This window comes from Callorhinus ursinus, unplaced genomic scaffold (assembly GCF_003265705.2).
Source record: "Callorhinus ursinus isolate GAN/ISIS: 27379988/994484 unplaced genomic scaffold, GSC_fseal_2.0 scaffold39, whole genome shotgun sequence".
Classification (NCBI taxonomy): domain Eukaryota; kingdom Metazoa; phylum Chordata; class Mammalia; order Carnivora; family Otariidae; genus Callorhinus; species Callorhinus ursinus.
In genome coordinates this window covers 10,891,167-10,916,802 of record NW_027397101.1, presented here as the reverse complement: position 1 = coordinate 10,916,802, position 25,636 = coordinate 10,891,167, and the positions used below count along the sequence as shown (strand labels likewise).

Here is a 25,636-nt window from a genome sequence, read left to right as displayed (position 1 = left end):
TATGGTGAGCGCTGTGAATTGTGTAAAACTGTTGAATCACAGACCTGTACCTCTGAAACAAATAATACACTATATGTTAAAAAAAAAAGAAGATAGTAGGAAGGGAAAAAAGAAGGGGGGAAATCAGAGGGGGAGATGAACCATGAGAGACTATGGACTCTGAGAAATAAACTGAGGGTTCTAGAGGAGAAGGGGTGGGGGGATGGGTTAGCCTGGTGATGGGTATTAAAGAGGGCACATATTGAATGGAGCACTGGGTGTTATACACAAACAATAAATCATGGAACACTACATCAAAAACTAATGATGTAATGTATGGTGATTAACATAACATAATAAAATAGAAAGAAAAGAAAATATACTTCCAGATGCTCACCTTATGCTTGAAATAGGGTTGTCCATGATCATAACATGTTAGAAATAATATGAACTGTGGCACAAAGGAATGAAGTAAAGAGTTCCTAAAGTCATTCTAAAGTTTTCAGTTACATTTATTGTGATTATACTAGAACTTCCAGTCTCAACACTAGAAAGAGCCAGGCAGATGAGCAATTTTGTTATCATAATTAACTTTATTTAATACATTTAGTGATTGGCATTCTACTGTCTCATCTCATCATCCCCAAAACATTAAGAGGGTTTTTTTTTTCTCCATTTTCATCTTCATTTTTTTCCGATTTCACAAATGGATGTCTACCTTCAGTGTGTCCATGTATGGTTGTATAGGTTGGGGACTGTACATCATGGCCTTAAATCTTCCACTTCCTCCCCATACCACTCTTGCTCCACCTGAAGGAGTCTCCTCACCTCCATTAGAAAAATGTCCTCCACATTTCTGTTTTGAAAATTTCGTTAGAATTACCAATGTGGGTCAGAACAAATATCCAGACATTTGCATCCCAACATTTCCTAGGAGGTACACTCTGCATGGAAATTTCAAGTCCATGATTTAATGTAGTCTGTGCAATAGCTCTGTGAAATAAATATTACTATCTTTGTTTTTACAGATAAAAAAATTAGGACTCTGGGGATTTCTACAGCTCACCTCATGACACACAGCTATTAACAGAGTTAAGGATTATGTTCTCTCATCTCCAGTGCAATTTCCACTATAATAAATTAGGGGAGAGATAAGATTCGTTAAGAGAGCAAGGCAACAGAGTGGTTGGCCAGCCTAGAGTATGGAGGGGATTGGGGTCAAGATAGAGAGAATGAGATGCTCAGAGGAGGCCTAGAGTGGAGGAAAGGGGCAACAGAAGGCCAATGACACACATTTCCTACTCGGTGCTTTTTTTTCCAGACTTAGACTCTGTAGCTAGGCCACTTTCCTATTTATTCCAGTTTCATTTGGTGATACCCAAATTGGGAAATTGCAAAAATAAGTATGTTCAACTGTCATCACATATTATGGGCATCTCCAAGGAACAAAGAACTTCCTGTTCTATATTGGTTTGAAAAGAAATAATATCTGGAGTTTGCAGTTGAAAGTTTTTTATATTTGGCAGGATGACCAACCACGTGTAAGTCACAGGCAAGTCACTGAACCACCCACTCAGTGGTTTTATCAGCCACTCAATTGGGTAGTAAAAGAGGATGTTATTAATGGGTTGGGAATTACTATTCATTCTCACAAGAGGACAATGCAGAAATGCCTAAAGGAAATAAATATGATATTGTATTATTAAAATGTTACCCTAAGTTTAAAAGTGATGCATTAAGAGAACTCAAAATCTAGATAAGATGTAGTTTTACCCTAAAAGACTGGAAGGACATGAAGGCCTTGCCCAGTATGATAAAGGAGGTGGTCATATGTTTTAATGACTAAAATCTAGAAGATGGTGCTATTCTGATGATGTAGCCTGTCAGTTCAGAAAGCATCCACCACTGATGGCCTCCAGGAGAAATATTTTGTTTCTTACCTCCCTCTCTTCCTCATTTCTTGTCACTCATATTTATCTGCAGGTTTGTGGACCCTTGTGCCAGACACCCACAAAACCTGGTCTCCTGATCCTTCCATTCTTTAGAATAAACCATTATGTAATGAAGAAACACTTTTTTGTTACTATTTATTAAAGTTCATAGTAGAATTTTCAGACTTTATTAAGATGAAATAGATGAGAATGAAGAGGAGAGAAAAATAGAGAGACATTGGACAATGGAATAGAATAGACAATGGAATAGGATACCATTCATTTATCATTCATTCATTCATTCATTCAGAAGTCAACACATATTTATAATTGCCTGTTATGTGCCAGGCACCATCCTAGGTACTAGGGATATCCAGGAAATCAAACCTGTTCAATCCACCCTCTGGGAACTTAGATTCTGGCAGGGAAAAAGAGAAATAATAAATAATAAAAGCAACGACATAACATGACAGCTAGTAATAATTGCTCAAAAGAAAAATAAAGCAGGGCAATAGGCTTGAGATGATGGGGTATTGATATTTTATGCCAGTGATCAGGGAGTGTGGCCATGTATATAAAGATTCTTTCAGTCAATATGTATTGACTGCTTTTGAAGAGTTGGGTACTGTGCAAGAGACAAGATGAATAAGACATGGTCCCTGCCCTCCAGGAGCCAACAGCTCAGTAGAGAATCTCACCACCTGCTCCATTAGGCAGACAGATTAGAAGTCTCAGGGCATATTGCAGCAGGAACATTGTACACAGTGACCAATCTGAACAGATTGTAAGTATTCCAAAACTCACAGTGGTTTCCATAAAATAATTCTCACTTCAAGTAAACATTTTCGGTTGGTGAGTAACTCTATTTTCCACTGACAGCACTCATATTTGAGGGCTTCCTTAATGCACTGATGACTTGTTTTTCTGATTGGTTGCCAAGGATTGTTTGGGTCCTTATTGAAATGTACTTGCTTAAGTCCTCCAAAGCATCTTGGCTGGTTTCTTGCTGGTGTACTGGCAAATGCTTCCTCCTGTACTGAAAAATTTGTTATTTCTGAAAAATGTGGACTGTCCCTGGATGGTTTTCATGAAAATCAGAGATAAAAAAGAAAGAATTACAGATTTTTTTTTTAAAGTAAGGGATGAAGAACAGAACTTTGTTTCCACAAGATTTACAAAAATGTAGGTCACATTCTAGATGATCCTAGTTTTATCTTGCTTTGTTCAGATACCTGGCTCAGAAGTTCCTGATTCATCAGGAAGACAGAGAAAAGTGTAATTATGGTCAAAATACTAGCTTGTATAAACAAACTGCTTTTCTTTTTTGTGTGTTATTAATACAGCCTCCCTATCCCAAGCTTTGCAAAGGTTATAATAATGTAACATTGTTAAAAAGAAAGCTCAGTCATGTGAGAGAACAACACTGAGCAGAAAAGTCTTTGTTTTCCTGAAGACAGAGCCTTTTTTGATAGGGGATGAGAGATCATATCACACACAGTTGTTCCCAGAGTAGAGGAGAAAGACTCGCTGATCTCTCTGCTAGCACAAATGAGGCTAATCCACTCACTCTGCGGGCTCCATGTTGGAACCTTCTTCCTCTTCACGGACTCTGTCACATTCCTCACCCTGAGCCACAGTTAGAAGACCCAGGAGAGGAAATTATTTTGGCTAGGCTGCGACATAAGCACAGGTGGTACCACTTGTTATAAACTTTTCAGTTTCTGTTGGGGCTGTGAGCTGACTTTATAGTGGTTTTTTCTGTCAGAGAAACGGAAGCAAGAGCTTTTGGCCCTGGCTGTTGATCGATTGTGCTGCTGCTGATTTCCACAGGTTGCCATCTTATAGAGGATGCATTTTTTCTCAGTGGCACCTCAGGACCACGGTGCCAGCCTGAATCACTGCCAAAGATCCTTATTTCCTTAGTACTCCAAACAGTGCTTTTGGGCAGTTCTGTCTATTCTGTGTTGGAGAAATTTCACACCAAAATTTGGTATTTTGTTGAGCTATTTCTTTTTTGGCTGCACTGAGGTAAAAATCAGTCTGTAGTAAATTCATTCTTTTTCCTACATGTTGGAGTCCTTCCCATTGGTAAAGTGTTCACTCTTATCATGGCCTCATTTCTAGCAGCTTCCAATGATGTGATCATGTCAGCTTTAGGAGTAAATAAAAGACAGGAATTTTGCTATCAAAATACTTCCAAAGGCCATGAAAAGTCAATCATTAGATAAGATCAAGAGCTTAGTTCTAAATATAACCTCTTTCTCAGCACTTGCAAATAATACCACCAAAGTTTAACCCTAAATTCCCCATAGGAACTCCGCTTTTCTCTAAATATTCTGTTTTCTGAGGATATCACTCAAGGTGAAATTTACTCCATTGAATCTTAAATAACTGATTCTGTGGCTTATTTGCATGTCCCACTTTTTTGGGGGAGGGGGATAAGGTGCCAACAGAAAACTTCCATTTTCAGCTCTGTGAACTTTGATTCACAGAATATTCTGCAATTAAGTAACATCTTAGGGTGGCCTTCCAAAGTGGGGAGAGTGTACAGTTGTTGGTGGGTTTGGCTTAGGTTATGCTGTTTATTTGTTTGGGTTATATGTTTTGAACATGTGCCCAGGGCTTTTAAAAAGAGCGATGGGAACATTTGTATACATGGAATTGAAAGCGAGAGAACAGGTATTGCCAACGCTTTAATTATGGACCTAGCAACATGTGAACTTATTTGAGAGTTTCAAAGGTAGAAGACAAACTCGAAGGAAACAGATGGTTTCCAATGGGATAGCAACTTTTCTTCTTAGCAAGCAGGGAATAGAAAGCGTAAAGCTCTTCTACCCTTTTGGATAACCAAAGATAGGGCAAACTGCCTTGTGTCCTTCTTTCCCAATATCCTTTTCACTTTGCGAAGCTATCTGACCAGAGGGTAAAGTTCTCAACCAGCTAACGTAGTCATTTATATTAGAGTATATCTGAATCAGAGAGTATGATGTGGGTATATCCCTGCTGTCTCCGATCATAGTGTTTTCTTCAAAGCCAGAAGGACCAGCATGTCATGGGCTGCTGAATCCCAGAGAGAAAGTGAAAGACCGAATGTGTGTCTGTGTTCACGGTTACGTCTTATGACGCTTATGGCTTTCTATTGCCCAAGAGAAAAGAGCCAAACTCTTTGGAATCTTTCTTCTTTTGACAGACAAATTTCCTAGAAACTGTAACCATAATAGCTGGAGGGTTGTTAAACAAGAGAGTATAACTAAGGTTGGAGTGGTGAACCAAAGGAATTTGGAAAGTTTGAGAATCGAGAAGATTGGGGTGGTTGACACACACTTTCTTTTCCTTTAATTTTTGACGATTTTTCCCCCTCTTGCTTCTTCATTTCCAATCAAATGTATTTCATTCCAGACCTAAAAATCAAAATCCTCTTCTCTGCAGCCTCTGTGTGGATTAGGAGTAATTATAAGGTAAAAATAACATTGTTTCCTCTCTTGAAATGCATACCTTTATTCTAAAGTTTTACTGAACGGTCTATTTGACTTTTTTTTTCCGAGTTCTATATGAGATGGTATTTGCAAGGTAGTATTATGCGGATCTCATATAATGTAAGGCAGGCAGGGGGTGGCTAGCTAAGAATATATCTTTTAAAGTTTAAAAAAGAAAAACTGATGGAGAAAGACACACACCAACACAAACAGCTCATGGCAATTCTCTTCCTGAGTATAACAGCTAGAACTAGTGGGTTCCCAAGTACAAGGCTGAAGCTGACTGAAATGCCCCAGCAGGCTGCTGCATTTGCACTCCAATGTCCAGCACATTTCATGTAATTACAGCTGCCTGCTGAAGGAGGCCTGTGGTCTCCCTAGGCTGTTAAAACCTTAGTTGTGGCCAGAAGGGGAGTAGGTAGGATTCAAGTCCCACCACCAATGCCAGAAGCTAGGAGCTTCCTTCACAGCAAGGGCAACTATTAGAATAAGGCAGCTGTGCAAAGCAGAATTCAAAAGCTTGTAGATTTAGTTAAAATAGTGCCACCTGTGATTTTCTCCCCCTTTTGAAAAGTATGGAAGAAAGAAAGGCAAATCCTAGAAAAAAGCGAGCTAGCCTTCTCAGAACTGCCAGAATCTGCCCAGCTGTACTGGGTTATTTTCCTAGGAACAATACAAATGAATGAATTTGAATGGAGTTATCACCGTGGTTTTCAGAATTACCTGAAAAGCTTGCCAAAAATTCTGACTCCCCAGAATTAGTCCAGAGGTTCTGATTCAGAATGTCGAGCTCCATTCATGGGTCTGGGTCATGTGTAAAATGGGTGTTTTACCATCCACAGGATTATTAAGAGCCTTAAAAGAGACAGGTGCCTCAAAGTTCTGTGTGAACTGCAAAGTGCCACATAAATGGTGATATTGAATAATGTGGTGTGGAGAGTGTTCCTTATATTTGTCAGGCACTGGGCTAGGAACTCTCAGAGAAATAAGACTGCTATCGTTGTGAGTTTGCATAGTTGATAGTTTTCTAGCATTAGAATGCACCCAGAAAACTTCCCTCTCAAGAAAATGAATTCCTTAAGCAAAAATGTGTGAGTACCATTTTTCTCTCTCAAGGTAGTAGTTTTGTTATTTCTAAGGTAGCTCTGAAAATAACACGTGAACATCAAGACTCAACTCTAAATGTTTTCCAAGGAGAGGTTTCAATCTTTCTGACCCTTTCTTTCTTTGTTTTATTCACAGATTCATTAGGGGGTGGTGTGATTGGAATTTCAGTTAGTTGATGGCATTTCTTCCTCTTTTAATTGAACTGCAGGGGATGAAAATCATTAGGGGATGCTTGTATTGTGTTTGGATGAAAGGATTTTCCTTAATATGTGCGCCTTGGTCACAGCACACATTCTTCGAATCCCTTAATAGTGCATAGTTGACATACCTCACACATACTGGAGGCCTGAAGGAGTGAGCAGTGGGATGAATGGGCATACATAAAAACCAAGTAAAAAGAAATGCTAAAAATACCCCCCTAGTATATGAAATTTGGGCTGTGTGTTATTTGTAGTGACTACTTAAAATGGAATCCAGTCAAAGGGTCATTTCTTTTTCACTTATAAAACAAAAGTGATTTCACAAAGAATCTTAAGTTGGAAAATACTTTAGAAATAATCTAGTCTAGAGATTTTCAAATCATGCTTCCTAGAGCTGTAAAGCAAGGTTACTCCACCTTGGCTAAACACTTGAATCACTTCGGAAGCTTCTTAAAAAAATTATGCTAGAGCCTCACTCCCAAAGAATCCAGTTCAGCTCATACACATGGTCCCTGGGCATATGTTTTAAAAGTTTTCCAGATGATTCTAACATACAGCGAAGGTTGTGAACCTCCATTCCAGGGATTTGGCAGTCCAAACATTTGGGCTTGTGGTCAATAAATGCAAGTATACTCCCTGGGGTCAATATAATAGAATGTATTAAATGGGGAAATGTGGGATGTGCTCGTGCCCCACAGAGTTCCCATTAATTTTAAAGAAAACACTAGACTTTGGAAAATTCAATTAAACATGTATTCCTTATATAGGACATTCTGCAGATGTACAAAGTACCAACAGAAGATTAAGACCCAGTCTTTCTCTTAAAGATTTTACAGTCTTGCAATCTGGAAAGATATATGGGTTTTGGCCTATGGCAGAGGCATAGGGAAGGAAGGAGCAAATTAAGGATAGATATAACTTTAATAAAAGGCAAGTGTGCTATGGATGACACAAGGACTGAACCACAGAAAAAACATTTGAACTTTCAGCATTTGTTCTAAGTTCTCATCTCTTCTTTCCCCAGCATAGAACAGACCAAACTGAGCACTTTTGACATCCGAACTCTTAGAACAGCATGACTATAAGAAAGAAAAGCAAAGCCCATACCCTATTCCTTCTTACTTACACTTGGTACAGGATAGGATATTTCCTGGAGACTGCAACTCACTAGGTTGGAGGTCCCACTGATAGATGGAAAAAAGTAAAAAGCATGGATGCCAAGTGTTCTTCTCAGGACTGCTTCTAGATGTCCGACAACTGTTTTTTTTTGTCAAGGGGAAGGCAGAGAAAAGCACCTGCTTGACTTGATTTGCTTTTGTGCTTCTCGAGGTCAGAGATTGTTAATAGCCCCATGTTATCATCCATTGATTCATTCAGCAGACATCTTTTGAGATCTGCTTATAGTCCAGGTTCTGTGCTCACTGATGGTGAGATAAACAGTGGGGACATGCTCAGAGCTTAATAGGGTACAAATATACACAATAAAAATAAAAATACAGGCAGATACCAAATAAGAAAAAGAAAGAATGGGAGAACAGAGGCAGAGCAAATTCATTCTACTTAGTGGACTGCAATAGGCTTTGTAAAGCAAGTGATATTTCACATAAAAAGGGCAATTGACAACCAATTCATTTCCTCATCTTCTCTTCCTATCTCCATCCCTCATTTCCTTCACTTCCTCAGATACTTAAGGAGTTTCTATAGTGCTTAAAGCACCATGATGAGAGTTTTTGGCTCTAATCAGACACTAATCTGCTCTCAAACGGCTGAGAAGGAACATTTGCTAAATATGCACACCCCGTAGAAATTGTTAAGTGACATAATTGAAGTGTAAGATAAGGGAAGATGTACAAGACAAAGATAAAAGGTTCAAAAGTGACTGAAAAAAAAATCGTAGTCTTGATGTTTCTGTTCCATTCACTGCTTTGAAAACTGCTCCTCAATGTGTGTGGAAGCATCCACAGCTACACGTGGGGTTCTTGTCATATCTGGGAAGCAAGGTGAGGTCTTGTGACTGATCCCTGTCCAGGATGCCGGGACCATTTTTGCACTGGTCATTTATAATCCCCAACCTGTGAAGTAGACTCACTCTTACACGGAAATCAGCTTGTGCTATTTCGCTTCTGAGTTTCTGAAAATCATTTTCTGAAACCCTATTTGAAAGATCCTTTGGAAATAAAGTCGCGACTTTGTATGGCTTTCTTGCTAAAAATGGGAAAACTGAACTTGATTGGTGAACGCAGAAGTCTTACAAGTTTTGAAAAACTGCTATGCTGTAGGTTTTACCCTCGCTTTTTTTTCCCCCTCTATTTCTTCCTAACCATTGAATCTTGAAGCACATTCTTTCATTAAGGAGATTCAGCACCCTCTATGGTAGTTGATTGTAAGTCATTAACATCCTGCAGCAGGTCCTAGTCTTGAAAGATAAGAGTCAGCCTCATGCAATAAAAATTTTAAACAAATCCTGCTTTACTTTTCCATCATTCTCTTTTTTTCCCTATCATTCTCCAAACAATTTTCCCTATCATTCTCACAAACAATACAAACTGTGGTTGGCCATGGAACCAATAATAACATTGTAGTTTAAAATTTAACTTCATTTCCAGACGATATCCCATGACATTGACATTCTGTAGATAGTGAACCCAAGCTTTTCCTCTTTTAAAGAATCTTGTTATCCCTCCCAAGAAATATCTGTGATTCATTTCTACAGTCTCTTGCTATTCAGCAAAATGGAGCCTGCTTCATCAGTTTCTGGTCTCTGTAGATTTCCCCTTTATTGAGTGATTAATTACTAGCTTTCTGGTGACTTCTTAATCTTTTTCTGTATTTTAAAATATTCCTTCATTTCGAAATTCTCTAGTGTATGATACAAACTCTAAATGGAACATAAGTAACAGCAATTACTTCCTCTTTCTTCAGCTTTGCCTTTACTACCAAAGACATCATTTGGAAAATGTATTAAGGAATCATAAAAGTTTAAAACTTAAAAATAAACACTAGGCAGTTAGTTTTGTCAATGAAAACATTAGCATTTAAAGGTTAAAGTGACAAAAAATGTGCTTATTCCTTACATTACTAACAGAGTGCCCATTTATATTAGCAATAGTTGTATTTTTAAAAGATGCTGCAAATATATAAAGATTGGTGGCCTCTGAATACTTAAACACAATAGATTTAAGACAACAAAACCAAAACACATTTTTGTTAGGGAATACTGAAACCCACTGCTTAATGTATGAGTTAATGGGACTTCTTGACAAATCACCTGTTAAATTTTAGCTGACAGCTTGTCATATATTAATTATAAATAATTGTAATATACAGCTATCATAATGCATGCAACAAAAAAAAAAAGGAAGAAAGGTAATTAGAGTATATCCTTTGTTTTCCCCCTCCATTTCTTGCTCACAAGAAAAAAATGACCCAATGTTTCACTTGGGTTGGGATAGTGCCAATGGTTAATGGAATGCCCCACTCTACTAAAGAATTTAATGGGAATATCCATTTGTCACAGTCGCATGCCGTAATCTCCAGTAGCAGAGCCAATGGAAAATAGCATCGTACCATAACGTCCTCTACACACTGCAGGTGAGGGTGAAATGCAGCAGCCAAACTGAACAGAGTCAGGGTAGACGGCCTGGCTTTTCTAGGCCTTCTTTAGAGAAAAATATGGATTTCTTTTCTTTTTTTTAATATTTTATTTATTTATTCATGAGAGACGGGGCGGGGGTGGGGGGGAGAGAGAGAAGCAGAGGGAGAAGCAGGTTCCCAAGGAGCAGGGAGCCCGATGCAGGACTCCATCCCAGGACCCTGGGATCATGACCTGAGCCGAAGGCAGACGCTTAACCATCTGAGCCACCCAGGCGCCCTGGATTTCTTTTCTTTAAGAGAACACTGCTGCCTGACAGCAACAAGAAATGCTGCCCTGGAGAAAAAGAAAGTGCCTTTCTTTCATATGGAGAAAAATGTGAATATTTGCATAGCATGTCTCAAAATATCTAGCCACTGCTTTGTCTACTGGAAACCCCCTTGTTTGTAAAGAGACGTTCATTAGTGGAATCAGAAAGACCAGGGTTAGACTCTCATTTCAATCACCAACTAGTTCTGCATAGGAGCTTCCAAATCTGAAGAATGGGACTAACAGCATCTAAACGTGCTATGTTACTGTTAGAATGCATAGGACCATATGAATCCAAAAATCAGCATGGCATCTGAATTACTGTCTTCCTTTCTTCTTCACAATTTAGATGGAACTATGGTGTATTCTGATTATTTCACATGTGTAGATCCTGTGTTCCCAAATGAATCAAACTATTGTTTAGTGACTATATTTAATATCTCTTTGTTTCATCTCTCTCATGTAACAGTTCTGTGTCTGGAACAAGAAGTAAGCTACTGAAAACTGTTGTATGAATTAAACTGAAAAACTCTCTCAAACATTTTAACCCTTGTAGAGATGAATAGTTATTTGAAGATTAAAACCATTAATTATTATTACTTTTTATTTTTTAAAAGATTTTGTTTATTTGAGAGAGAGAACACGTGAGAGAGAGAGAGAGAGAGAGGGCGAGAGCATGAGTTGGGGGGAGGGGCAGAGGGAGAAGCACACTCCCTATGGAGGAGCAGGGAGCCCAATGCAGGGCTCAGTCCCAGAACCCTGGGATCATGTCCTGAGCCAAAGGCAGACACTTAACTGACTGAGCCACCCAGGCGCCCAACCATTAATTATTATTCCATTTGTGCATTTAGCCACAAATGAATTGTGTATATTGGACATAACTATCAACTATAGGAAGAGATCTCAGATATTCTTTTCACTACCTTATGAAACTATCTTCAGAACATGTCACTTGAACTTATGTCCTGTTTCTCCATTCTAACTGAATTAAAAAAAAAAAAACGGCTCTTACAAAGAAAATATTATCGACAACAAGTATTTGATTCCTTGGTTAACAATGTGTAATCAGAATAGAAGTAAAAACACACGATTTGAAGTCAAGCCAATATAGGTTTAAAATTCTAGCTTGGCCACTTGTTAGCTATGTCAGTCTGGCCAAATTATCGTCTCGGATCCTGTTTTCTCACTTGTACAATGGGGCTAATTATACTTAACTACCAAGGCAATTGTTAAGACTGGAGGCAAGGCATCAGCCTTGAAACTTTTAATCTCTAGCCACATGATCGAAACACAAGTTTTACAGAACAATATTTAGTGTATATAATGCACTCTTCGTTCTTTTCTTTTCTACTTTCATTTCTTTTGTTTAAAAAATTGTTCACGACCTACTAGGTTTGTGACCCACAAAAGGTCATGATGAACCTTTTGAAAACACTGGAATAGAATAATGTTTAGTATGTAATATAAGAGTAACAAATGATTACTATCATTGTCGTTATGATTATTTTTAGTCTTTTTAGGATGTTTCATTATAGATGAGAATAAAATCTTTCAAGTCCTTCTAGGAACTAACTCCCTTGGATGGGGTCCAAAATAGACTCATACTCATTGTATGCTGAATTATGCACTAGAGGGGGTTGTGCTATAGCAAAGTTCCTGTGTGCTATTCATGACAGAACATAAGAGCAAAAGAACTAAGAAAATGTTTAGTTCCATTTCTTCATTTTTCTTCACTTTAGTATAGTTTTAAAATATTCTATATTTATTGCTCATTGATAAGTGGGAAAAAACTGATCTAGAACTGGGAGGTCACTAGGAAGAGTTGGGGGCAGGGTGACACTGGGTCATGATATCTGGGTTTGGGGTCTGCTTCTGCCACCAAATAGTTGGGTAACCTTAAACTCTCAAGGATTCAGTTTCCTTACCTGTAAAATTAGGTGATATCAACAGATGATTATCTCACCTCTGATGTTCTTCAACTTCAAATCTCCGAACAATAAACACTCCCAGAGATTATATGAGAGGCCACAGTGTTGCTTTGTTACAAATCTACTGTGAATGAATTAATATTTGTATATGGGGTGGCTGCCTTAGCCCACTGCTGCTCAGATGTGCACAGAGTCTGGCTCCTCTGTTTCCTTGATCCCTTCATCCTCAGCAGCATTGCCCTGAATAATGCTGGATCTTGTACAATAATAGCTCAGACTCGATAGTCACCTTCTCCGATTGCTACTTCTTTCTCCGAGATGTTTTTTTTACTGTGGGACAGGAGCATCTAGGACCTTCTGGTGTCAGGAAAGTAGAGTCCTTGGGCTAATCTCACTTACTAATACTGTTCTTTGTCTCCTCTTCTTTCTGGATCATTTTGCTACCTGTTTCTTGCTCATGTTGGTAATGATCATTGCTACATTCTGTAGGTAGTCTAACTGGCTACCAGTGGGGTAGGTTATTTCCTTAACTACACTCCCAGATGGTAGTCAGACTTCCCAGCAGCCATCTTTTAAAATCAGGTCAGATCTGGTCAGACTTCCTTAAAAGTGGCAGAGGGATGAGTGTCTCTCCACCAAATGCAACATAAAAGGATTATTAGGGTTTTTAAAACTTTGTTTTTTTTTCCCCCCTCGGACATCCAACTTTGCAGGAGGAAAATGGGGCTTGCCAGTTTATGGAGGAGGATGTGACAATGAGAAAGACAAATCAGTTTACACCTTGAGTGAGAATCACCTGTGTGGAGGCTTGGATTTCGGAATCCATCCTTAGGGCACAGGGGCAGGGACCCATCATAACCTGTTCAGTCTTTCAGTTCCTCATGTCATCAGAAAGACTGGAGGGTACACCTGGCTCTGGGGGTGCCTTGAACAGATAGAAAGTTCTTCTTTTTACTATAAGGCTATCCATTAAAAAAAAAAAAGTACAAGGAAGAGTCATGCCAGAATGATCCCTCCTCCCCAAATTGCTGGAAAACTAAACTTAATTTAGCAAGACTCCTTGCAAAAATATGTGGCTTCTTTTTGGAGCACAAAAGGGGCAGAGGATTACTGACCAATCCTTCAGTGTGTTTCAGGAGTACAGCGTGCAGATGGTGGGAACAAATGGGCAGCTTGAGACAACAGTCAGGATGCCAAATCTTTAGTCCGAACCTAAGAGGTCTGCTTACCTTTGCCCTTTCAAAAACAGCCTCCAGCCTGCAGGGATAAGTATTGTGTGTATGTGCTGGCCTGAGTGCAGAATGAGCAAGGGAGGTGGCTGGAGGCCCTGCCTTTACTTTATTTAACCTTTCTGACCAAGTTTCTATTAAAATTGTGGTAGGCCAGTTGCCAGTGGTGGCTTCCAGCTGCTGACTTTTTCCACATGCTGGAGATCCTGTGAGGAGGAGTGAAGAAGGTTAAAATGTGCCTGTGAGCTAACAATCCATCCAGTGTGTTCTGTGGATGAAGGGTTCACAGATGAAGCTTGTGTAGGGGAACGACTGAGTGCATGTCTAGGGAGGGGGATTTATGGTGTTCTTCAGAGAAGTGGGGAGCAGTGAATTTCCAACATCCTAAAAAGCAAGTAGCATGGAAGCAAGACAAGAGTTATCCCACTAAGGATGATTCGATACTTCCCTTTCTTCCTCTCTGACTCCAAAGTAGATCCTACGAGCATCCCCTAATAAGACTGCCAAGGTGAACTGAGGCGGACACAAACGGTCTCATCAACGCGCTCCTTATATTATTATAACTGCTTTGAATGGGGGCGCGATCAGCATTTTTTTTTCTCCAGTGTGCCGGGGTGCAGAGCAGGAGAGCAGGAGGCACCCGGGTGTGCATCTCTTAGGAGATGAGTGAATTTGTTAGAGGGGGTCTTTTCTGGCCTGGTGGATGGATGCTGGGGAGTGACGTCACCCCGCCCCCTCCTCTGCGTGTGTGTGTGTGTGTGTGTGTGTGTGCGCGCGCGCGCGCGTGTGTGTGTGTGTGTGTGTGTGTGTGTGTGTGTGGTGTGCGTCTCCTTCACCCAGCTCTCTTGCCTGTCTCTCCTTCGTCCGGCTCTCCGGCCCCTTCAGTGGGTCAGTGGTCCAGATTCAGGGATTCGCCAGCGGGCGCAGCGGGCCTGGCTCTCCCTGCGCCTGGGCGCACCCACACTCACACTCTCACGCTGGCAACGCGCACACACAATCTCCCAGCGCGGGGGCACCGCGATTCCGTGGGATCCCCAGCACGGTTACGAGGATTTTAGAAATCACCCAGACAAGGAAACAAAGAAAGAAGCTTTCCAATCACTTTCCCGAGCTTTTTCATTTAATTTCCCCACCAAATCACCTCGCCTCCAACCATAACCACCAGGTTCACGCCAAGTCCAAGGACTGGGCTGGACTGGCCATCCCACCTCCTGGCTCTTGACTCCGCTCGGGCCGGTCTCCAGGCTTCGCCTCGCCTCCTCTCCCCTGCCTCCCTTCTTTCCCCGCCGGCCTCAGTTTCTGGTTACCTCTCGCGTGCGCTTCACTTTTGGGGGGAAGAAGCGACGAAGGGAAGGGAGGCGCTGAGGGGGGCAGCCGAGTTGCTATTTGTGGCCAAAGAATCCTCTTTAAAAGAAGCAGCGGCAGGAAGAAGGAAACGAGAGAAGAGGAGGGAGGAGAGGAGACCCGGCCCCGGACCCCCTAGCCGCGAGCAGCGGAGCGTCGAGGAGCGGGAGGAGGAGGAAGAGCAGGAGGAGGAGGAGGGAGAGCAGACATAGCGGCGGCGGCAGCAGCCTGCGGAGCGAGCGCAGGGCGAGCAGGAGGAGCGGGAGGAGGAGAAACCGCCGCGGAAGCCTCCGGCTCAGAAGGGCCAGGAGGACGGCCCGGGAGGAGGAGGAGGAGGAGGCGGAGGAGGAGGAGAAGGGGGTAGGGGTGGAGGGAGGGCGGGGGGACGCGCTCCTCTGGATGCTGGATTTCGGGTTTTTGGACTCACTCGCTGACTCTCCTCCACTTCCTCGCTCTGGACTGGGCTGGCCATTCGAGGGCCGGGCGGCGGCAGCGACTGGGGGGACTCCCGCGGCGGCGGCCGCAGCTCGGCGGGATTAAATTGGCCGCCCAAAGGCGGAGGCTTGGGCAGGAGCGGGCTGCGCGGCCGTGGCGGGGCGCGAAGGCGCTGGGGAAAAGTGCTGGTGGCGGCGCGGGAGGCGGTGGCGGCGGCTGCCCGGAGCCAACATGACCAGGTAAGTCCCCGAGTGACCCGGTCCGCCCCCCTGTGCCCTCCCCTCTCTGCACCAGGGGCTTGCCCTGAGCCTGGCTCCGGCAGCCCGCTCCTACCGGGCCGGGGCTTCCCACTCCCGCGTCCGCGAGCCCAGCGCCCGGGCTCCGGAGCGCACACAGTTTGCTCTTCTGAACCTCCTTGGGCAGAGGTCTTCCCCTGCATGGTTCGCTTGTCGTTTAAAACCTCAGACCAAGGGAGAGTGGCAAATCTAGAGAATGAGGGTGTTTGTGTATGTGTATTTGTGCGACCCCCGCTCTCTCCTCTTAGGGTGGGTAGAGTATTGGGGCTATGGAGGAGCTGTGGGGCAATCCGACCCTACCCAGGAGGGATTCTGCCTCTGCATGTATCTGTGTCTATCTTTTTCTTTTTTTTTTTTCTTTCTTTTCTTTTTTTTAAGAGGCAGTGATTACTGTTTTAAGGAGGGCTGGTTATGGTGAGGGGGCGAATTCTTTTTCTTTCCTCCGAACTAGTGGGGGGAAGGAGAAATAGCAGGAATCAAAGTCTACACGGCTGCCATAGAGGAGGGGGATTGTTTTGGAGACCTTTCCATGGCAGAATCAAAGATCCTAGTTCTGCTACGGGAATCTGCTATTCTTACTCCTTCCGTAGGGAAGGGAACGCAGAATTTATAATGAAAACTCCAAGTTGTAGGAAACAATTTAAAAAGAAAGCCACAACAAACCAAAGCTTCTTGGCTTTTCCGTCGATTTATTGTAGCTTTTATGTAGGCATGTAGAAAACTTGGATTGTTTATGAGGTTGATTTTCATTTAGAAGCATTAACAAATGAAGTCAGTTTTCTTATGCTTAAAAAAAATTCTTGAACACTAAAGTGTGAGCTTGGCTTTCATTAATTGGGTGTTCTAGGGTTCTGAATAGTAGTTCAATTCTCCAAAACCGGGACTATCACATCTACTTGTATTGTTTCCAGATCGCCTCCCAGTACACGACTTGCCTAATGTCTCTGTTTTCTAAAATTCTTAGAGTGATCCCCCAAGACCAAGCTACAGTTTGTGTCTTAAGCACCCAAGAAGATTCCGGAGGGATCACTCTTCCTGTATTTTCTCTTAAAGTTTTTTTGTTTGTTTGTTTGTTTTCTTATAGATGCCTATAGACACAGTGGCAGTGACTTAACAGAGCTTAGCACACTCATTTTGAGCCTCTTAGAGACTAGTAACTGCTTATGACTTGAGATAGATTTGCTGTTGGACTTCAGAGCTACAGACATGGACATTTCCCTTTGATGTGTACTTTCCAACCATCCTGTAATAACACGAATATAACACGAATAACACAGAGTTAGTCCAACCGTTCATACTTTTGACTATTTTGGCTATTCTGTCTGTATGAAAGTGTACACACCCACTACTCAACTTGAGTAAAACCAAGGTGATGTACCAGGACTTGAAATATACTGATTTAAAAGAAGATTTAGATGATACCTACCTAAAGATTGTGTTATGTTGGTAATATGATGATATCCAGGACAATGCTTAGTAGATATTGTACTTATTTTGAAAGCAAATTCTGTTATATGCCACAGATAGATATTATTTTATTGACTTAGCAAAAAGAATAAATTTTCAATGCTAGATGTCCGAATTCTTGAAATAGACATCCTAAATGGATATAGAAAGAAAATTTCCCTACCTCCCACCTCCCATAATTATGTACTGTACTTTGCTTTTCAATGGAGCTAGCAATTCTGTGACAGATTTTTAAAATTCACCCTCATGCTATCAGCTATTATTGTACTTTCAAAGTGTGAAATTGACAAGCTGGTCAGTTTCATGAATTCAGCTGTCAGATTGTGTCCAGTTAAAAATTGCTAAAAGCTGTAAATGTGCCTGCCTGGAATTTTCTTTTGTAAAGGAAAGACAACGAGAGGATGAGGGTTAAGGGGTGTTATTAATTGTACATCTTTTAAAAATAAGTGCACTCCAATGTAAGTTTTATCACTGGCTGTTGTTGGGAAATACATGCCGATTTCTACTATTTTAAAAGTGGCCTTCAGTTTGTATCAGTATTTCATTTAAAACAGTTGGCACTTTACTTAGAAATTATCTGTTCTTAAAGCCCTCAGTATCCTAAGTATAATAAGAATGAAATTCAAAGAGGAAAATTGTCTCTCAAATATATCTTAATATATTTGAGTTATATATCACTTTTTTGTAATGACATGTAAAGAGGTGGATGTTAAATATTTTATTGTGGAGGTTATGTAACACAAATTCTTCCTGGACCAGTGCAGTGGTAGTTATTAAAGTAATGAAATGTGGTGATCTACTTTAATATATATGTATTTTGGTAGATAACCATGAAAGTAAAACTGATTAAAGTATTAAATACAATGACTTGATTTGCCTTTTGAGAATGACATTCATGTAAAGCCAGAATATCTCCAAGTGGAAAACTGAGAATCGGAATCCCCTCATCTGCTGCTGTCCGCTGAGCCACTAGGGGCCTGTATTACTGTTCTTATATCCAAGAGATACCCTTGTACGGCAGATGCAAACCCTTCCTAGAGAGACATTAAAAAAAAAAAAGTAGGCAGTCCCCTAAGTTTTTGTTTGTTTTTAACCTATTGACTCATGCTGTAGTGTTAGCCATGGACATTGATTGAGGAGTTTTTCAAGAACGTTATTTACAGAGCTTCTCTGAAACTATGATGGTATAAGGTGATTTTTTCATATAAAATGTGAAACAAAAGAAGTATTTGTGTAAAGTCATATGTGATCGCAGATTCTCAGTGTATGTCAAGGATAAACAAGTAGGAACATTAATAACTTTTTTTATTGGACTGATAAGGATGTTATTTGCATAATATAGGGTTAAAAGATAAATGAAGCAGAATTACTTTAAGGAAAGTGTAGTCGTAGATTGATGGTGCGATTAAACTCCCTTTGTAAGGTGCTGTGCAAGTTAGTATGGAAGGAGAATCTGAGGCTCTGACTCCAGTTTAGTCAGCATTTGAGGGACCTGGACTGAAGATGCACTATACATTTTTAAGTGTCAGTTTCACAAATTTGAAATCGACCAGCCGTGGCTATCTTGATAGACATTAGGCAATAAGGTCAAGTATACTTACAGTGTTCTTTTGTTGATTTTCAGTTTTTCAAACTGACAAGGGTGACTGTTGGTAAAAGAGCACACTACCGGCATTTGCATATTGGATTTCCTTCAGACCCAGCTTGATTTATCAAGCCATTAAATAATTCTATTTTTAAAAAGATGCTATGGATAAATAAGAATTCATTAACATAATCCCATATGAAAAGTGCCATTTCAGGAAAGATGGATTTCTCAAGGTGATTTTGCTTTAAAACTACCCTTCTTCAATTTCAGCTGCGTGTTTGTGGGTAGTCTGAGAGGTGAAAACGTGTGGGCTCTAACTTGTGTCCCTGATAGGTACCCTTTTAGTTACCCCGAAGTTCCCGGTTATCTCACAAAAGAACTTTACCTTTGACATAGTGTGCTCAACTTAGTGGCCACAGACTATACCTTTAGGGTTGGCATTACAAGATATATGAAGTGCTAAATATACAAATGTAAGTATTCAGTTTTCCAGAGTACTCAAAGAATATATTGTTTTTTTTTTCCCCTATTTCCTTAAAAGGACAGTAGTTTTTGGTTGAAAAGTTTAATGTGAAAAAATAAGTTATATTTTAAACCAGGCCTACTCTGGGTACCTTATTGCCTTAATGGAGTTATTTACCTTTTCTTTGTACTGTTTGGTTTCTTTGAAAAATTCGTTTTGGAAAGCTACTTACTTGTGATGGCACAAAGGCAATGTGCAGCCTGAAGCAAAGTCAGTGTTTAAAAACATTTCTTTTTATATTACTAATGATTTTCCAAGAAAGAGCAAAGAGAGGAGTTATTCTCTCTGTGCACCACAAGATTGAGGATTCCCGTATAACACATCATCTAAGAAATCTGATAATGTGGAAGAAGATTGCTTAGAAGGGATTTGTCAGTGAATTTTATTCCAACAAACATCACTTGTTTAAGCTTCTGTAATTTCATAACACAGTGACATTTCCACCAAAGGAATTGTTTGGGAATATGTTTTCTATATGGATAATCTCATTTGCTTCTAATTAGTAGTTGATAACACTTTTTAAAAATTTCATGTTTGGCTTGCATTTGTTTTAACAATTGAAGAGTCCAACTCCCCCCCCCCACCATTTTTTAAATAAAAATATATTTCAGCTCTTCACAATTAAGCCCTTAAAAAAGATAGCTGAAAGAATATATGGCTTGTGCTTCCTGATTGTTCATTATATGAAATTATAGCCTTAGATGGAAAAGTTCAGCATTTTCTTTGCGTCATAAGTCTTGGGGAGGTCAAAGAGCAAATACTTATACGTTACAGCAGTCTCTGACCTAATGCAACCTAAATAATAAAGTCATGACAGTGGTGCTAGACTGAAGCATTAATGAAATAGAATTCTTATAAGAAGTATTTCACAAAATTACATTTGGGTCCTCTGCTCCTCGCTTCCCCTTGAATAAATTACCCAGTTGCTTTCATGTAATCAACAGTCAGTTTGCATTTTTTTCTTTTAACATTTTAGTCATCCAATATTTTTAAGACTTAGGCATTAAAGTAATTTAAGTATTATGACCACATATATTGCCATATTCTCAAAACAACATGTCAGGGGAAAAAATGATTAAAATCATGCCTGTAATGTCCTGCCTTCTTCCTCTCCAGATAATCCATTCAGTATCTTTCTGTTCATTATTTTCTATTTGATGCTGATATATATTTAATTGGATCATGTCAATACTTGTCAGTTTGTCTATAGCTTTTTTAAAAATTACAAAAAAATAGAGCAAAACTGAACTTTTTATTCACTTTTCAATCTTTACTGTCCCTCAAATCAAATTCCTATGTGTCATAGATCAGTAAATTAAATGAAAGAATTGACAACTTGGAAAGCTAAGACAACTAATTTTGTCTGTAAGCCAGCAGATCTGGTGTACCAGTAGAGAAGTAATATTGAGACAACTTAGATGATCCTTACTCCCCACCTGCAGCAAGCAAGCCTCACTTTCCTTTGCAAATTACTGCTCTTAGGTGGCAGGCTCTTCTTTAGCTCCTTCAGCCTATATTACAATATACAAAAGCGAAAGCAACCATCTGAGGCTAGGCTTTTTCCAAAGCCTTTGGATTTTCACTGACCAGAAACCCTGTTTAACTTTGACGTTCAGAAAACAATGTCAGGAGCCTTGTGACCTTCACCACATTGTTATTTACTGGATTTAAGCTCTGTAACTCTTGTCAGTGTCATGAAATTGATTGAATTTATAAATTCTTAATTGTCTTTTTAACAGCCTTTGGGCTATATTTCTCAATGCAGCAGTAGCTAACTAAATTGAGATTATGAATTACAAAGGGAAAACAGCACTTAGTATTGTTTTGGGATTAGGAGATATTGTACTTTCAAATACATAAAATGATCATCATAATCATTGCGTCACAAGTAATAAGAGACTTCTGTTTTAAGCCTCAGTAAATCAACTCCTTTTATTAACAAAAAATTTCGTGTTAGTACTGATTTTATAAATAATTGAAAATTAGTTCTTTTTAATCTTATTTAATCCTGTTGGTACATAATGTATATAAAGGTAATGCTAAAGATTGTAAAATCTCGACTTCCTTCCTTCCTTCCTTCCTTCCTTCCTTCCTTCCTCCCTTCCCCTTTCCCTCCCTCCCTCCCTTCTCTTCTCCTTTTCTTTCTTCTCCTTTTGCTGCAGTGAAAAGAACATAAATTTGATGCAAGCAGAACTGAATTTATACATTAGTTTTATCACTTATTGGTGGAATCTTGGGGGAAGTTACATAACATTTCAGTGTCTCAGTTTCATCATTTATAAAGTGGAGAAAATAACCATAGATATAATGAAGATCCAATTAGATAATAAGAATTTGTCTTATTTTTCATAAAAATAATCGTGGATGTAAGAGTTATGTAAGGAACATGTTATATTCATTAATGCTAGTTTCTCGGATAGAATTCTGCTGTCTTTGGCTATCTGCTATAAATTATTGCTACCTGACTTAAAAATTAGGACTTGTTGGTTATGGATGTTTTTGTGTATGTTTGTTCAATTTGCACTGTTGTGTACTTCCTACCATTACTACAGATGCTGGAAGTACAGTTTTTTTCCAGCATGTGTATTGAAGTCTGTATCCATCAGTATGTCATGGGACACTATCTCAGAAAGCTTTTAAAGCAAAAGCTAGAAATGATTTTACCTAAAATATACAAAGAGAGCATTTTGCTTAAAAGTCAAAAATGTATTAATAGATTCTTGTTGATATTTGATGTGGAGCTGCGGTCTGGGGGAAGAAATGTTTAGAAAAGCACTTAATTAAAATAGTGAACCAAAAGAATTGCCTTTTTTTTCTTTTAATGGTAGTGCATCTTAGAAAGCTCCTTAGCTCTTTGCCCAGTGCAGCTGTCTTTCCCTGAAAGATCAGGTTTCAAGAGCAATGATGGATGGTGGGTGCCTGTAGCCAGTTGTGGGGTTTGTTCTGAGGTCAAATGTATTGATGGAGGATAGGAATTTACTGCCTTCTGTCTCTCCCTAAGATCTGCCAGTACAATTTCACAGAGAAAAATTAGACCAGACACATCAAATGCTGATCCAGTGTCCCATTATAGGTCAAAAAGATATTTGTTTTCAGAGTTTAAAATAATTTTTTTCTTCCACTCCCCCTTCCTCATGTTCTATCCCAACTGAAAGGACTTCTTGATTGTGTGCACTAATGGTTTACTGAGCAAGTAGACCTTGGCCTTTCTGTAAAAACAATTCAAACTACTTGCTATAGTAACTTAATTGAAATATTATTAAAGGATTTTAAGAGAGAAACAAAATAATGTATCTACCAGTTTTCATGTTTCTGTTTGAAACAGTTCAGTATGATTTTAAGTACATGGTTTTACATCTTACTTTAAATGGATCTATCAAGATTGTTTGGCTGGTTAGGAATGATGGTAGTCTATTGGAAATGACTTAAATATTCTGAATCCACTTAATGACCAAGGAATGATACTCACGTTTTTCCTGGGGGGAAAAGGGAGGGAATTTTAGTATTTTTAGAGGAATAAATTTTGTGAAACATCTTCCATTGGAAACATCCTATGAATGGTAGTCATTCTCTCTGAGTTCTTTCTTTGGCCCTTTTTCCATCAACATTGTTTCCTCTTTATCTGATGTTTTGGCCTCTGTCTTTCCATCTTCTTCCTAAACACTTTTATTGTCATTTTCTCTGTGGCCCTCTTCAGGTCGTCTTTTATCTTGTCTTCTGTTATATTCCTATCCACCTCTCACAGAAGCAATAATTTCTGCATAGATGACCTTCAAAATAAATTTCCTAACATCTTAATGGAGTTCCAGACCTGATTTTTTATCTGCTTGTTAGATGGTTGAGAAATAGAAGGCTCTCCTGTATCCCACACTCTGCATTTCATAAACCTAAAACATTATCTTCCATCCTACTCAAATAGACTTTTTTTTTTTCTTGGTGCCTCATCATCTGATTTATCGCTGCACTAGAAATTTGGGCGTCACCTTTATCTCCTCCCTTCCTTTCATTCTTGTCCCTATTCAATTTTGCAGGTTTGATTCCTGTAATCTCTTTTAACCTTATCACTCCCTTTCCACTGCTCCCTTTCCCCTGTTGTTGACATGCTCAACACACAATTCATAGCTGCCTAGGCAATCTCTGTGTGCTCACACTTCTCTCCATTCTTCCTAGAAACTTTCATTTCTGAAATGCCAACCTTCTCAAGTCTGCATGCTCAAGTGCCAAATCCTCAATACAGCAGTCCAAGCACTTTGCAGTTGAACCCTAACCTGCTTGGCCCGCAGCCTCCTTCACACAACTCCAGATGCTCATCCACCTACAGCGTTCAAAGCCCCGTCGGGTTTTGGCAGTACTGTCTCTGGAATCCCCTTTCTCTACCAGCTGTCCTAACTTGCATCCTTTGAAATCCTTCTAATTATTCTCTCATTTTCTAATTCTCAGCTGAAGTACTGTGCCCTTTTCTTTGAATTTATTTTGAGTTGAATTTAATTGAAACCACGAATGTAAAGAATAATTGTTCATTTGAAACCTCTTAGGATGCTCATGACGTCGAGATAGGTAAAAACCAAATTTCTGTTAATTTTTGTGATTTTGGACGTACAGTAGCAGTGGTTGATGTGTGTCCATTCATACGAGTGATAGTTGCTAGAATTTGCTGAGTACTTACTATGTGCCAGGCATTCAGCATAGCACTTTTTCTTCAGTACCATATTTAATCTCTAAAGTAACTGTGTATAAGTTTGATGTTTTATTATCACCAGTTTATTTAAGAGGAAACTGATTCATTGAAAGGTTAAGTGACTTGCTCAAGGTTGCACAGCTAGAAATAGTAAAGAAGGAGCTTAAAGCCAAGGGTTTAAGTCAAGTGATATTACAGTCCCAACTCTCACCCACTCCAGTCTTAACCCTCAATATATGCTCGTGTCTGACAGGATTTTTAAAAAATTTATTTCACATATACCAGGCAAATAAAACCAATATGGCACTTTCTTGACCCAAATTCAGGAAGAATCTTAGGTGTTAATGTAGGTTGTCCCTCCATTATTTCCGATGAGTCTCTTCTGCTCCTTTCTCTGATTTGGACTGGAAGCATTGATTTATTTTTTTATACTTAAGTTGTTTGGATTAGATGGCTTTTTTGTGGCAGTTGCCTTTCAACTCCAAAACTGTATGCTTTTCAGGCCAGTGACACAATGGCTTGAGCCCTGGAGCAGAAGTGGTTAAACAAATATTTCCACCAAGATTAGTTTTTAAAAATCACAAAGGCTGGCATTTTCAAAACTGCCCAACAGGTAAGAAATCAAAGCATTTTTATAAAGAGAAATATGGATCCAGAAGGATTATCTGAGGAGCAGCCTCGCATCAAAGAAATGAAATTATGCCAAGTGACTGATATATATGCATTCTATTTATTGGCAGCCTGCCCTACACAGTTGTATCTGGGAAATGTAGTCAATTATAATGTCTCTTCTAAAATACTCTATTTCTACTGATTACCTGTTAATTTCATTATCAATAACGGATGATTTGATAAGTTTTTCTCCATTTAATCTATTTTGTGAAGGTTTAGCTTTTTTCTCTTTTTGTGAGGCTTCCAAGGCCTATTTCTGATTAATTATGATTTTATAAATAATACAGTGCAGGATTTACATTTGTTTGATGATTTGGAAAATTATTTTTTCTCTGGCAACAAGGCACCCTGAAGTTTTAAATCAGACATGGTACATAAAATAAAGTTACATGGAAAATGCTCTGGTCTTTTATGGCTCTTACAGAATATCAACAGTTAAGTCTTCTTTGCCCAGGCTTCTAAAATGCTTCTCACAATCATACACTGTCTTGTCTAGCCATATTTTCCTATGAGTTTATCTATAAACACAGCCTCCAAGAAGCCTGGAGAGGGGTATCCTATCTTCTTTGGGTAATGTGTAGTCAGGGCTCTCCCCCAGTTATAATCTTAAATAAATGTATTTTGATGATAACAGTTATAAATTAAGAATGGCAAGTTAAATAATTGTTGTTATGCATATTCAGGCACTACCAAAGAAATGATTGCCTAAATGCATTTGAGTCTGATTTTACTGTTATCCAGACTCAACTTGATCTGATTTAGTTTTACTGAAAAAATTAGGAAGTCCATAATTTAAATTTTGATTTAAAATTTGTCACTTAAAATCTGTTTTCTCTAAATAACTTGTCCCAAGTATACCAAAATTAGTATTAACTTCCTTTC

General features: G+C 39.4%; 1 protein-coding gene across 23 annotated transcripts in view; it reads left to right on the top strand.

Annotated features, from left to right (window-relative positions):
- PTPRD (protein tyrosine phosphatase receptor type D) overlaps positions 1-25,636 on the top strand; it is a 758,123-nt gene that overhangs the window by 193,210 nt on the left and 539,277 nt on the right. For 10 of the 23 annotated variants that reach the window (XM_073880774.1, XM_073880773.1, XM_073880781.1 and 7 more), the window contains exon 1: positions 15,500-15,769. The exons of 1 other annotated variant lie outside the window; for it this stretch is intronic. The gene's annotated coding sequence lies outside the window, so the exon portion shown is untranslated. Of the gene's footprint in view, positions 1-15,497; positions 15,770-25,636 lie in introns of those variants that run through there. 12 more of the 23 variants (XM_073880782.1, XM_073880762.1, XM_073880770.1 and 9 more) reach the window with 5 other exon arrangements.